We start from the raw sequence: 17005 nt of genomic DNA on the forward strand, positions 1-17005 counted from the left end.
TACATGGAAAGATGAACTTTCTTTTCAACTGTTACAATTAACTGCCATACAAAGCTAGTTATAGAAATGCATTCCTTTGGCACAAGAATTGTTTGTAAACTGCTCTACTGTGAATTTTCATTTACACAGTTCTAAACATTTTGTACTTTTTTAGTGTTGCATTAGTACGAGCTGCTCAGAAAAACTGGACACATTTCAGTACAGTGAGTATGCTTACCTGCATCCTTGGTAGACCCTGCACACACAGGTATATTCTATATTTGGGTAGGGTTGTAGAAGTACAGAGAGTGTAAGTAGTATTGCATGGATTTTATCTTGCTGGACTTACAGGGTTGATGTGTACATGTTAGTTCATCAAGGCATGTAGTCTGTGTGCATAACTCCCCACTGTGGACCTATCCACATGATAGCCAGAGAATAGCCTGTTATTTTTGTCTGGGCACCACACAGGTCTTTTCACCAATAGAGCAATGGCATTCTTACAGTTGGTTGCTACCAGTAAATGGCTACATCCATTTGTATTTCAGTATTTTATTCCTACATAAGGGTATGTTTACTAAACTCCTTCCAAAGCTATTTGAACAGTGTGTAACAGCAGAAAGGCTAATATGCCTTTGTGTTTCTGCCTCTACCAGACCTCTCAACCAATCAGGTACATATTTGAACAGAATCAGGGAAAAGTCAAGAAAAACTCAGGGACAATCAGGGACACCTTTAAAATATTATTGCCATTAAGTTGAAACATTGAGAGAATCAAAGCACATGAATTAATATACCTTTTCTGAAGTAAAAGAAGTGTATAACTCTTAATTATTGTCATTATTCATTAAGTGTAATTCACCACCTTTCTGCTCAAAGTCACTAGTTTTAGGAGGGATTCAGAGGGGCAGAGCTAAAATTTGGGTCAACATTAGGGACAGTTGAGAGGTATGGCCTCTGCCCTAAACAGATATTCCAGAATTTGTCCTGCTGTGATACTGTGTGGGGTTGTAAGGTGATGGTGTAACATTATTTCCTGCTATATATGGCTGCTTCTCTTATCACAGTCATGTAATGTAGTCCCACAACTGTTGGTAAACATCCACAGAATAAGTTGTGTGGTATGGTATTCCTAATTTTCCTTTACATTCACTCATTCTGATGCATAATATAATTATTTAAGCACCAACTTGATGCATATCTACCATGGCTTAGTGGGACTTCATGTTGTGTAGTGTGTGCAAGGTCTGGGGTTCAAGACTTTACAGAGGAGTTTTATTTTGTTCCTGAGCAGAACAAGGGCCCTCACATACAGAGTGACTAAGGCACTTTTAAGCAGTTGTAAGCAGGTTTGCGCAGGTTTGCATAGGTTTGTGTGGGTTTGCGCAATGCCGCACATTGCTTAGCCAAGCACAAACTTGCGCAAACCCGCTAACTACTGCTTAATAGTGCTTACTCCCACTCACCCCCGCGCTAATTTCTTTGAAAGAAAAGAAAAATGGGGAGATAGGAAAGTGGTGAAAAAGGGGCAGAAAGAGGGAAAGACAGTATGGAAAATAGCTTATGATGTGCAGGATGGTGTGGGGAAGATCCATAGCTGCCCATTTCTTCAACAGCAACAGCTGGGCATATGCAATAAATTGGAGGTAGATATGAACCCTTCAACCCCTGAGAGAGGGGTGAGGACAACAAAGTATGTTGCAATGCCAATTAAATAACATTTCATGTGTCCAGTGGACATGTGTGCAAAATGGGCGGCTATGTATTGGGCGTATTTTTTTTTTTTGGGGAGCAGATTGCCCTTTTTTTTTCAGGTGAGAGTGGAATGTGGGGTAGGGGAAGTAGGTATATTTGGGGAGGCAGGTTGGGGAGGTAAACAGACAAGACAAACAAGATGCATACAGGGGTGGTATATGACACATGTTGTGGGTGAACACCTTTGATGGGGAGGGATGTTTGGAAATTGCAAGCCCATGAGCCCCCAGATGGAAACAGTGGGACTGAGGTCCCCACCCATGGGCAGTCACCACTGCACCGTCATGGCCCAGAAGGTGACTGTGCTGTGAGCTGTGTAGGAGGGGCAGGTTGACCTGGGAGTTGCGCCACTCGGGCCTCAAGATGGCGTAGAGGTTCCAGAACATTCAATCTCTCTATGCACCACAGCCTGTATGGTACTAAGGATGATAGGTGCCTCTCCACCCACACTTGCACGGGGGGTGAGCCCCATCCCCTGTAGCGCTTCCACCCAAAAGTGGCACAGGGCCAATGGAGGAGGAGGTCCCAGGCTGGGCACCAGATCTGCTGGTGCCAGGTGCCATGGTCAGCTGAGGTGGGACAGGTGGGTCCGCTGGGACTGACCTTCCCATACGAACTATGTTTTGGAGATTTTAATAAAGATATGGGTTAGTAACAGTCAAAAGCATTGCCAATTAGTTATAACAGCATGCAGAAATATTCCCATTAACCCAAAACACCAGATTTTCAACAGTTGAAAAGCAAGCATGACACATGCATATATAGAACAATAGTGGACATTACAACTGCATGCAGGTTTAACAGGCCACCAATATTATGGTATTTTAACAGGGCACATGCATAGAAATAAATGCAAATATTTATAAACCAATAGGACATATGTCCCAACAAATGTTTTGAGATTAGACATACCGATTGAGGTGTGGAATTGCATTTTTTATGCACATACAGTAGGGTGGAAAAAGATAGCTAAATTAACAACTTATATATCCTTCTAGTTTTCACTACATTCCTATTAACTGCAGTTATATGTCCCTTACATGTATTATTATACTACCCAATGTTCTTATATTGTGCAATTTGATTTTGCTAGATCATTATATACATGAGCTGTATCTTACATACAAACTGTCCAAGATGCAGATGTTACTGCAACATATTTTGAGAGTTGCTCACACATACTACTGCTAGGATGGTACACTGACAGCTCTACTTTCATATAATTATCTAGATATGTTCAGGTGAAAGTATCAGTTATATGTTAACAGCTCCCTACATTTCTGGCAGCACACTGACATTTCTGGGGAACACAATACCAAGCTACTCATGTGCCAGATTAACCTGTACATGCTGGGCATGAACCAACAGTTGAGGGATGTAAATATGCATAAAAGCTACTGGCACTCCCTTCATCCACATTATATGGGCCTACGCAAGTGTGGGTTGACACTGCTTAATACAACACTACTATTTGTAGAATGCAACAGTACAACAGCATATCAAAGAAAATGACACAGATGCACTCCAGGAATTATACATTTATTAAAGGAGTATTACACCTTTATTTATTGGGTTAAAACACTTGTTGAAGTCTGTCTCATTAATTTTATATAACAGTACATGCAGAATAATTACTAACCTGCCTCATGACACAGCCTTTGCAGCCTATCTTCATGGGCTTGCAGATTCATAGCCCACTCACCTGCAGCTGTGAAGTAAATGCAGTGATATTGAGACATATCTATCCATAGTATAGACAAGCATGGCAAATTTTAACTACTTAATACAATGGCTACTTACTCAGTACTGGGGCATTAGGCATCGTACAGGATTCCTGGATCCACTGGTCCAGTTCATCCCCCCTACACCACTTCAGGTCAGAATAATGGTGCCTGACCTGCTCATCAGTCCGAGGAACACCAGTGGCACTGGTGAGATCATGGGCAAGACTGTTCCAGGCCTCCGTTTTATATTGGGTACCCTGGTACTGACCCTGTAGGAGTCTTTCCTCATGTTTGTGGACACGGAGCCAACCCATAGTTTTGGACTCCTGGATGCCCCAGCGTTGCGCTCTAAATCGAGTGCCTTCACCAACACCAGCCATGCTGACTGCAGAAGGAAGCTACAACCAGTTATAGCAAGTATTCCCACCCGTGGAGCTTAAATATGCCTAATTTCCCACACTTATTTGTGATTGGCCAGTTTTGGAAAAGCTCAGCTGTGGGCATGCCTGCTTAGCTGATGTTGGCAATGTTTAAAATTCCTTTGATAGATATGTGTCTGTTGAAAGTGCATGTTTGTGAAATGCTGTCATGGCTTAGTGGTTAGGTACTGTGACTATAGTGTACAGTATCCTGAGTTCGAGCCCTGTCACTGCTTTTTATTTTCCTGCTGGGCAGACCTGACTGGTTAAGGAGCAGTAAAGCAGGTGTGAGCGTGTTTACCCAACTTTGCCTGACTTTGCTCGACTTTGCCCAAAGTTGCCCATCTTTGCTCAACGTTGCCCGACATTGCGCTGGTTAGTGCGGTATGCAGATATGCGTAATTGTATTTAAATATGCTCAATACTGGTAAAATGTGCTTAGCAGTGCTTTATTTTGCTTAAAATAGGGTACTTATGCCTCAGAATGCATAAACATTTCATATACACATATATATATATATATATATAAAATTTGTGCACTATTACATTTAACATTTCAATGCTTTTTACAAAACTTATACATAAAAAATGTCAGGAAATATTTTTGTATACAAATTGCCCACAGAAAATGGAACGTGCAGTAGTGGGACTCGAACTGGGAACGCCTCCTCTTTGTGCGAAGGCTCTAACCACTACGCTATTGCTATGTTGCTTAATTTGCATATAGTTTTCTTATTATCCTCTTCCAGTGTCTAAGCCGCTAACTGTAGCTAAGCAATGGGCAAACCCATGCAAACCTGCGCAACTACGGACAGCTATATCGGAAGAAAAAACTAATTTTTATTTTTTATTTTGTAAGTTGTTTAACATATGGGGGAGTGTAGTGTTACATTGTACACATGTGAGCAGACTCACTCATGTAAATGGAAGTTGCAGCATTTTTTCATTGCAAGGGCATGGATTTTTGGACTGCTCGACAGTCCAACATGCCCCCTAAACTTGTCCACAATCCATGTAAGCTTTAGAGTTGAGGCAGCACGCCTTCATTAATATGCATAGTGTGCTGCCATCATACTCTTACACTGGCGCTTCCGTGCAAGACTAATCTAGTCTTACACGGAAGATTAGTAAATCTGGGGGAAGGTCTTTGTATCAAAGAATATATACTCAAAAATACGTGATGTATCTATAATGACTTGTTCACTTTCAGACCATAATGCTATTAACTTTACATTAACTATGAATATAGATGATTTAAGATTTCTACAGAGAATTCCTGCTTACGTAACTAAGTTAAAAGACCTTAGGAAATGGATAATAAAAGAAATAGACATGTTTATGGAAACAAATGATAATGGTGAAGTGACTGATGCTATACTATGGGACACTTTTAAAGTTTATATATAATGTAGAATAAAATCTTGGTACCTTAAAAAAAGGAGATAGTGGGACAAAGAACTTTTAGACTTACAAAAAAAGTAGACAAGATAAAAATGGATGCAAAACCAAATAAAGTAGCACATAACAAAATTACTAAGTTAAATCAAAAATACTTAGAAGTTCTGAATCATAAGGTAGCCATAAAATGGAAAAATTGAAATTACAACATTATGCTGTATTTCCTACATCTACATAAAATAGTGGTAAGATCCAAAAGATTAACCAATCAAAATTGTATTAATGAGATTAAATATAAAAGTGATGGTTCAGTTAAGAGTACATGTAACTTAATGGGCATATTAGAAGTGTTCAAAAACTACTATAAAGATATAAATAATAACACATCATGTTTGTAGACAGACAATGTAATAAATACTTTTATTCAAGAAAATATAACTACTAAGGTGTAAATGCAACAAAATAACATAATAAATAAACAAATAACACTAACAGAAGTGAAAGACAAATCAAAAATGTAAAAGATAATAACGCCCCAGGACTGGATGGAATAATTCTTGAACTATATAAGATTTTTCCAGAATATGTAATAAAGAAAATGACGAGTGCCTTTACTATGGTTAAGCAAAAATGTATAACACCCCCAGCGTGCAAATATTCAATTATCTCTCCCATTTTAAAACAAGGTAAGGACCCCAAATTTTGTGATTCATATAGGCTAGTTTTCATTACTAAACACTGTTTATAAAATTTTCACGATAATTTTAACTAATAGGATAAAGAAAATATTACCTAATCTAATACATAATGATCAGACATGATTCATTCTTCAAAGAAAAGTGCAAGATGACATTATTAAATTGCTATAATTAATAGACATAGCGTGCACATACAAAAAACAACTATTATCAGCCAAGACATAGAAAAGGCTTTTGATTCTATTAGTTGGTCTTATTTACAAAGAATTCTGATTAGTTTTGAATTCTCCTCAGATTTTGTCAACTTATTAATGATAATTTATAGTGGGGCACACGCTTATGTGAAAATTGGATCATGTCTATCCTCACCACTAGAAATCCTCAAGAGAACTAGACAAGGTTACCCTTTGTCACCATTATTGTTTGCTCTTTCAATGGAACCTTTTCATACATATATCAGAAACAAGCAAAAATATAAAAGGATTTCAAGTTAATAAGGACTGTTATCCTAAGATACAATTATATGATGCCGATGTGTTGTTAACACCGGATGATATTGATGGTTCTATGCATGATGTTATAAATACCTTAAGCAAGTTTGAAAGAATTTCAGGGCTTAAATTTAATCATAATAAATCCCAAACATTACTAATTAACAAAAAATTCAACAAAAACATAAATAATTGGGAGAATGATGTATTAGAATATCTGGGTGTCAATATAAAGAGTACATGGAAAGAATCTGTTAAACTAAAGTACAATCATTTAATAACCACCATTAGTGAACTAATCAAAAAATGGAATAAAATGTTCTTCACAGTGGATGATAGGTTCTCTTTAATTAAAATGATAATTTTACATAAAAAGTTTGTTTTATATACAGTCATTGATACTACCCCCTCCCAAAGATGTATTTAAAAATTAGATTCCATGCTACTTAAATTTTTATGGTTCCCCTTAAAACCTAGGATTGCATAGAAATGTAACATTAGAGCTTGGAACAGTAATAGGATAACATTCCCTAACTTAGATCTTTATTGCAAATCAGTTATAATTAATGCAATATTACACTGGATCTCACCTACCTATATAACTTGCTTGAAAATAATACATGAGATTCATATAACTGATGTCAGAACTATAGAAAATCAATTTAAGGAACAATACGGAATAAGTAGAGTTAATTGGCTTTTATGTGAATTTGTTTATTTAATAAGAAGTTTGATCAATTTTCTTATGACATTAATCAAATATTTAATAACTTTAAATATATAATTGATTGTAATTACAACATTAAACAATTCCTATTTCTTATATTCCTACAGCATACTCCCCTGATTGCCTAGAGTCTTTCAGCATCATTGCGATGCACAAATTAAAGGAAAATAACTTGATATTCTGGCATCAGTTTATTATAAATAAGAGTATTAAACTACTAAACTCTCTTCTATGTAGTGTTGATAATAGTCAAGAATGTTGGTTGTTTATACGCTCATTACAGAACTTTATAGAAAACAAAATGAGAGTATCAATCAACCTAGAGACTGAATCTATACCTAGTTTGATCCAGATTTTTATTAGGTGTCTTGAAAAGGCAGATGATCAAACATTAAGTATCTCACCTATCTATAAGATACTAAGAGAAGACACTCTAAAGTTTGACTCAGATTTTTGGAATTACTATGTAATGATTAATGGAGAACAAATATCTGATGTCTCCAAAAAACTGTTATTGAAATCTACATACGGTACCTCTTCATCATTTTATTGGAGATTGCATACATGGAAATTTATGACTAGGAGTTTCTATACTCCACATAAAATAGATCTTATACTCAAAAACAGTGAAAGTAAATGTTGGAAATGCGATGAATTACTAGAGTCCAACTGGGTTCATATGTTCATTGAATGTAAAAATGTTGTTCAATACTGGAAAGACTTCAGATATTTTTAAAGACTTTATGGACTGATAACTGTCATATTTCTAATTTATTAATCCTATTCAGTGTTCCTATACCTAATGTAATACCTAAATTTCAGATTCAGTTACTCTGGTCAATTCTTGCAATTGCCAGCAGAAGTTATTACTTTGAACTGGAAAAGTAAACAAGACTTGATGTTTAAAGAATTTATTAATTTAGCAAAGGTTGTTTGTAAAAATGAACTGCAAACCATTTGTTATAGAACTCATAACATTACTCATAAAAAATAGCATGACAAAAACTGGAAAACCTTTTGAACAAATACTGTTAACTTCTCATGGATAAAATGATTGTTTATCATGGATGAATGTAAATATTGTAAATAGTTTTGTTATTGTTTTATTGTATTTGTTATATGTACATTTGCATATGTTTATAATGAAAACAAAATAGAAATGTTTTTGGAAAAAAAAAAAGTGCTGTCTATCATGGAAAAACATTTCAGTACTTGAATTTTATTAGTTTCTTTTCATAACAATGAGTGTCAGATAGCAACTGTTCCATTGTTTTATTATATGTACTGCTGTCCATGATCACTGAAGTCCCACCTGTATCCACACTCATGTTATGAATGTCTCTATTAGATGACAAATTAATAAGGGCATTTATCTCAGAACCACTCAAATTGTACATCCTGGACTTTTTGCCCACTTTGTTCCTTAAATCAGACTCAACATAATCTTGAAAAACTTGCAATGTGTTATGTAAACCTGGATTGTAAGTATCTCTTTTATGTGGTTTCCTCAAGTCTTCTTAATACTGTGGAATACCATGTCAGATGTAGCTTAAATTTAGTTTTATCAAGTACAGTCTAAAATCGACAATGGTATCAGTCAGACTTGCAGATTGTGTGGGAATAAAAGACAGTCCTATCTCTAGTATTTTAAAATGCTTGGGACACAATGTTGCGGAACTAAGATTCAAGACCACTGGACCAAAATCTGAATTTGATATTTCAATATTTGAATTTAATTTTTCCATCAATGTCTCCCTTTGCCACTCCCTTTGCATTTGAATTTCTCTCTTTGGTGCCACTTTGGGGTTCGGGAGTTGTGCAGAATATTTGTCAAGTGGGGGACCAGAGACAAAATAGGCAGAAAATCCATAGATGTATTGAGGGTTTCTTGTATTCCATGTGACTGATTTTTATTCAAAATGATGTTGGTAACATTGTTGTTGTTGACCCCCACATCAATTTTGTCCAAAGCTGGTGGTGAAGTGTTATTTTTAGCCACCAACTGGTTGATGGCATAAACAGAACCATTATGCTATGTCTTTAAATCCCTTTGAAGCTTACCTCTTTTCCCATTGAAAATAGTGGCTACATGTCGTTCCACTTTACAGCAATTCCACTATATAATGATTGAAAGTGGGAACATTTTTGATGGGATTTTATATTACTGTCCAACACCCTTATTTCTTCCTTGAGTTGTCTAACTTTATGAGAATAGTCAATTATAAGCAAACTCAATACTTTTAAGCCACTCTCATTGAATAAAGTGACCAAATATTTGAACAAACAACTATTGTAAACAACACCAATTGGAAATTTTGAAATTGGCAAACCAAATGGCTTGAGTTTAACACATTTTTCCAGATAAAAATTTTCATATTCTAAAGATTTGTATTTGGTCACAAGATTTTCTAATTTGAAAATGTCTCTTTTACAGATGTTAAAATCATCCAACTGTGTGGCTGACTGGCTAAGAATATTGTTAGAAGAAGCATTTAAAATGGAAAAAAGTTACTTACAGTCTTAGAAATGAAATCAAAAATATTCTGTATATTGGTCAACTTGTTGGTCATGAAATTACAATCATTAATCAATGAATACACATTGCTGAAAGTGGCAATTCCATATGGATGGAAAGGTGCAGATCTTCCAGCAAATTGTTCCAGGATGCTTGAAATATGTGACATTGCTGAAGAAAATTTTAGCGTTTAGCCCACCAAATCATCTGGAATTGAGTGTGTTCATAAATTGACAAGTGTGTCCTGTAAAAAGGACTATCCTGGCATGCTAAGGCTGGTAAAAATTCAATCAAAACAAAAACAGCATAAAAAAATAGAAACAAAACAGAATAACAAGTTCTAAAAGACAAACAGCAAGAATCCTTCTAAGATTAAGTGCTTTTGTTGTTTAATATATTCACTGTAGAACTTCCTTAGAATCTTTTTACAAACTGTTTCCATACCATTTAAATACTACCCAGGGTTTGCACCAAAATATACACACAATAAATCAACTGCCTTTCAAAGCACATGCATCCAATGAAATACAATATTTAAATTAGTTCCAACAATCTCAAAAAAGAAACATTTCCTGGTAATCATGCCCGATCATTATACACTAAAAACAAGCCAATTCTAGACCTTAGTTGCTTTTCTTCACCAATCAGAAAATTGAACCAATCATAGATCTCGATTGCCTTTTTCCACCAATCAAAAATGAAAATCCATTGTCAAAAAGTGATGTTCCCAAATGTTCTCCCATTCAAATACTATACAAGCTCAAACCTGCTAATACAATGTATCTTTTCTGACATTAACAATGTCTGCTTGTTGTCTGGGGCATTATGTCCTGTTTGTGCAGAAGTGAACGAGAGACATAAGAGACAGGCAAAGATCAACATGTATTGTTCTTGTAAAAAGTGTTTCTTATTTTTCATCATTAAAGATAAATGTGGGACTTGAATGATGATCAACATATCCCAGGTGTTTTGTGCTTCATCATGTTTACCAGGTGTGCTACACACAAGCATGTTTGACTTACAGCTGTAATTTATTCTGTCCTTATCATAGAAGCAGCTTCCATTAATTCTAATATATTTATTAATTTCATTCATCATAATTGAGCTAAGCCACGTCACCCAAATATTAATATTTAAAAAATAAACATTACAAAATAAATTTTAACATACCTTAGATATTTTTACACAACTCTGGATTTGAACTATCACACTAATGAACCTACCAAACACATTAGAAGTGTCTTATCTCTCTTTGCTACAAAAACAACTTTACAGCAAGAAAGCAAATCATTGTGCATACAAGCCAGTCGAATTTTCTCCATAGTATTAACAAAACATATACACATGTACATTGTCATTTGTTCATGCAATTTGCTTACAAATTTATAGCAATGATTGATCACACAAACAGCTAAAAAACTGTCTGCATCAATGCAGATCTGTTTACTATCAGACATGCAATATATATAGCATTTTGCATCAGTGTCCTTTAAATGTATGATAAAATGTTATTATTGAACAAAAATGACAGCTGTGTCCTGTTCACTTCCATTTAAAAGTTTGCTACATTTACTTCTACACTTCGTAAGTGCATCCTAGGTAACACACCCTGTGCAGGTAAGCTAGTCTGAATAGCTGTTGTGTCTTCCTTCTTCCTCATACTAATCATTCACATTTGCAATTCATTAACAACTAACACTGAGGCAGTGCCTACACTTTGTTTATATCTGCTACACAAAGTCAAAAGTTTGGGAATCAATAATTCTAATGAATTAACACCTCATTTGCATCTTCACTATGCTCAGAGGCCTGAATCTATACTATAAAAAGGTAACCGTGTAGCTAGGAAACTTGAAGGTGAGCAGACTTGTGTATTTGGAGAACATAGATGATTGCTATTCCTTTTGATTTATCTGCAGAGGAGGCTTCTGATCTTGCTAAGGTATGATTGTATTTTTCAAATACATTATAGATTTGTTAACATGTTACAAAGAAAATGTTTATACACATGCATTAGAAAATCTAACTGTCTGTATGCATTTCTTATAGTTCATTGTTGGCACTGGCATTTTGTGCAGGCATTTTTTTTCTCGGACAGACAGCCCAAGTGTTACTGTTAAAACTGGTTATTTTGCAATGTTCTTATGTTATTTAAGGGAAATGTAATGCACTATATTACAAATGACACAGGGGTGTGATGCTTCTAAGATGGCCCATAGGCACTTCAAGGGAATGCTTTGCACAGTGAGAGGTGACTGGCAATCATATAAAATTGATTTTTCTGTTGAAAATGTCTACACATTTTGTGAGAATTGTATTGAAATTATATATAACAATTAAACTATGTGGTATTATTTGGTTTGTACAAACTTTTCATTTGTTTGTTTTTTGTGGGGTGGAGGAGGCGAGTATCATTTGTGTTCTGCAACAAAAAATGTGTTTAAAGAGGTTTCTCTTGAAATTGTGCAGTTATCCTGTTATTTCTGTGGTCAACAATACATTACTAAAATGGTATTCCTTTTTTGGACCAAACATTGATTTGCATGTGAGTGTGATATGGTTCAACCACATAACCTTCAATTTTAATAACTGAAATGTGTGTCTCCAGTGCTTAATGTTGAAAATATATATATGTATATGAACAGAAATTCCTGTTTTCTGTAGCATAGGACACCCAAGCACACAAATCCACGTAGCCCACCATTCAGTGATACTGTGGCATTCGGGTGCCACAGTGCCTTTCTACTTGAGAGAGGATGTGGGGATATGGCTTACAGAATGCAGATTTGGAACCAGATAGTCAATGATGTGATCGCTATTGGGGGTACAGCAAGACTTATCATCAAGTGTGTCATAGGGCCACTGAAATTATTTTATCATCCCAGAGGATAGCAGCTAAAGTTGCCTGTGAGCAGCTGGCTATGGGGTGCCTGCTACAGAGCCACCATTGACAGCAATGAATGCTTAAGTTTGTAGATGTGGCACAGCCTGACATGCATGACTGCCTCCACCATGTGGCCAATTCAATGGATTGGATGAATGACACACTGGAACAGGCAGTATCTGTAATGGAGCATCTGCAGGGAGGGGGACAGCATCCACGTGGATGTAAGTCAGCAGTATTATCTGATGTTAGCCAGTGTGCCCTTGTCCAATCATACTCCTGTAGTGATGCTATTTCACCTGCTCCATCAGTGACCCAGACATGGTAGTCCATGGAGTCATGGTCCTGGTCATACTAGTGAGGAGAGCTCATCCAGCAGACATCAGTCATATTCAGGAAGCAGCACATGCCAATGCAACACGTGGTTCACACCTGTCCAACATACCAGGATGTAGAGCTTGGCTGTGTTCTTGCAGATGCTCATGCACACTTTTAAACTTGACGGCCCAGTCAACACACATACACACACACACACACACACACACACACACACACACACACACACACACACACACACACACACACACACAAGAGTTATGTGGGTCATTTATCAGACTTACAGCTTATTCTGTCTCAATGGCTTTTTTCTGTCTGTCTTACTCACATGCACTCATTACATTTTGTGTCATGCTTGGCCTCCTGCCCTCTCCCCCTCCAAACAACACCCTAAGGAAATGATGATAACTGTGCCATATCCTTGATTTTCTATCTTTTCAATTCAGGGATATATACATTTTTTGTCTGATGCCCAGTGTGCATAGCTGATTGAGTGCTTAATATATATATAATATACGCGAAAAATCAAAATGTCGAACGCTCACATGAGCGTAAATACAGAAATTCGAAATTGCTATTGTGGGGGGCTGTGCACCCCACACCCCCTGCTAAATATATATTTCAGCTGTGAGATTGCAATACAGTGCGGAAAGGGCAAATATTCCAATCCTCACTGTACTGTGCTTCAAAAAAATAAACATCAACTTCCTGCATTTACGCTCATGTCAGCGTTCAGCATTTTGAATTTTTGTCAATCTAAAGTAGACCCTATATATAATATATGTTTGTGATGCTCTTTTTAAAATTGTACTGTTTTCTTACATGTTTTTGTGCTATGTGCATCTTTGATGCATGATGCCTATTAGTTGATAGTGAACACATCTATTGATATAAGTCATTGCAGTCACATATTGATGTATTTGCTGTAAAAATCACCCACCTACTACTTAATTACATTATCAAGTAATATTATGCAAGGATCTGCTATTCATTTATATTATTAACCATTTATTTTCCTATTCCAAGTTCAACACTTACCTTAATAGTCCAGAAGTTACAAGTGTTTTAATTTGGGGATGACTGTGTGATGCTAGCAGTACACAACCATTACATAGATAAGTAAAAGTTGTGAGCATTGCCTGATGACCATTTTATTGCATTCACATGCATAGGATGTCAGTTTACCCCCTTAGGTGGTGAGCATGTGTGCTATCCATTGGCTCTTGGCTAGGCGGGTATATTGTGTACTCCTACATACACACACACACACACACACACACACACACACAATGGTCGGTGGTTCCCCCTTTGACTCCTCACCTGCATGTGGCTGTGGTGACCTTTCCAGTGGTGGCTGGATGTGTTCTCCTTTCCCTTGGTGATCCTGCTAAAACTGTTTTCTCAGGATGATATTGTGAAGGATAGCACAGACAGTGAAAAGCTCTGCACATGTATGGGGAATGTACTGCAGGGCTCCCCCTGATGTTTCTAGGCACTGGAACCTTGGCTTCACTAGCCTAAACGCACGCTCTATGATATTTCTTGTTAGACTGTATGCCTCAATATAGTGTCTTTGGTGGGTGTGTGTGCATTTCTGATGAGTGTCATCAGTCACAGCTTGGGTACATATACTGCTTCCCCCAGTAAATGACCTTGTAGGATATCCCCCTAGAAAACCTCAGATATAGTTGAAAGTTGTATCAGATATGGGAGTCATGGTAACTGCCTCAGTTGACAGTGCACGCATTCAGGATTATTCCCTTAGCATTACACATGACCTGGCAGCTAATGGAGTGGAAGCCCTTTTTATTTATGCATACTTTTCCCTGTTGCCTGGGTGGTGCTTTAATTTCAATGTGTGTGCAGTATATGGCATCCAACACTTCAGGGAATTGTGCTGCAGGGTATGAATCTTGCATAGTTGTAACCCTGTTCTCAGGGATATAGGGATAATGTGTGTAGTCACTGGCATGCTGTAGCATAGCTTTCAGGAACTGATGTAGTATCCTAGATGCAGATGCCTGCAACACCCCCAGCATATTTTTGGTTGGTCTCTGGAAGGCTCCTATGCTGTAGGGTAGAAATTTTGCATAGTTACAGCTCTGTCCTCTGGTATGCAGGGGAAATATATGTAGTCACTGGCATGTTGTGACATAGCATTCAGGAATTTTATTTTTTATTTATCATTTGTTAACCGGGAAAATCCGACTTGGAATGAAGCACTTTTTCAGCGGAGGCCCAGGAAGAAAGGCTCCACATGCATATCTTTGTAACGTGGGAGAAACTGGAGCACCAGAAGGAAACCCACATGAACGCAGGGAGGGCATGCAGACTCCACACAGGTGGCACCCCAGCTGAGAATCAAACTGGAGAACCTCTTGCTGTGAGGCGACAATGCTACCGCTGTGCCAAATTGATGTAGGATCCTAGATGCAGATGCCAGCAACACCATGGACATATTCTCTGTTGGTCCCTGCAAGTCTCCTGTATCTAATGTTTTAAGTGCTACATGTACTTTAGTCTCCACAGGTATTGGTTCCCCTCACCTTGCCCTTATCTCAGTTGAGGACAATATAGGTTGCAGAGTTCTTGTAGTGTGTCTCTATCCACCTTCTAGCACTCTACAGTTTCCACCTCATGCAGACCATGAAAAGTTAAACAGGGTCTAAACACCCTTCTCCTTCTTGGCTGGGATCTATTAGTGGCAGCAGCAGCAATGTAGACTTGGGCCTGATGCACATACACATTTACAAGAGCAACAGCAGCCCTAACATTGTTTCCATGTAGAGTAATTTCTGTGGCTGTATTCTAATAGGTTTTGGAATTTTCTGGCCAAACCTGTACTGAAACCTAATAAATTCAAAAGGAGTACACAGATTTGGAGTACCAAGCAGCTTTAATGATGGTACTTCGGCATTTCGCCTTCAAGGGATATGACCATATCAAATTCTAAAGCTAAAATATACTTAACAATTGTGTTCAAAATGTGTCTATACATTCCACTTTTAAAGTGACCAGTGCACATTATACAGAAACACATCCCTTAGTCATTAAAAACTACTACATTTCCCATAGAACTTTAGCAGCAGCAAAATTACAAAAAAATTACAATGAATTCTACAGCAACAACATCATCAAAAAATTCAGCTAAATTTACATAAAAGATGCAACAACACCCTTTCATAATGTGTGTATTTACTCATATAAAAATATATACACATACACACACACATATATATATATATATATATATGTATATATATATATATATATATATATATATATATATATATATATATATATATATATATATATATATATATATATATATATATATATATATATATATATATATATATTGTCAATGAAATTTCTTCAGAAATGTAACACCTCCTGATTTAATCCATGTGGAACCAAGGTTCCAAAATTATAAATGAGAGTAGTCTCCAGCTGATTTAACTTATTAGCAAATAGAATACCACTACCACAATTACCAGATGGTTGGGCTACTACACTAAAAAACAGGGAATCAAAGATTCCCAGATGGGCTTCAATAAAATGTTCTCCCACTGGACTGAAGCCTATATTAACCCTTCTAATATTTCCCAAATTTTCCAAAATTCTAATCTTAACTTTTCTTTTGGTCTGACCTATATACCATCTAACATCATCACACCCACAACCTAGAATACATATAACACCACGACTGACAATTAAACTTTACTTGAGAGTCAAATCTGTGCCCATTGATCATAGTATTAGATCAATTTCTGATTCTATGGCACACACTGCATCTCCCACAAGGAAAAAAACCTAATGATCTATTCTGGGTCCAACTGGAAACTGGGTAGTTCAACAATTCTTTTAGATTTAAAAATCTACCAAAAGAGAAAGCCACATATTGTGGAAATAAAGTGCTGAGTTTATCATCAGCTGTTATCATTGGCCATAACCTTGCAACCACGTGTCTGACTGTGTCTGAAAAGGGACTAAACCTAGTAACATCAAATATTTTATTTTTTGTCCCCTCCTCTCTTGAAGTAAATTGATTTTACTACCTTTCTTTCCACCCCATTAAC

Source organism: Protopterus annectens, chromosome 5.part0 (assembly GCF_019279795.1).
Source record: "Protopterus annectens isolate FY-2018-M chromosome 5.part0, PAN1.0, whole genome shotgun sequence".
Classification (NCBI taxonomy): domain Eukaryota; kingdom Metazoa; phylum Chordata; order Ceratodontiformes; family Protopteridae; genus Protopterus; species Protopterus annectens.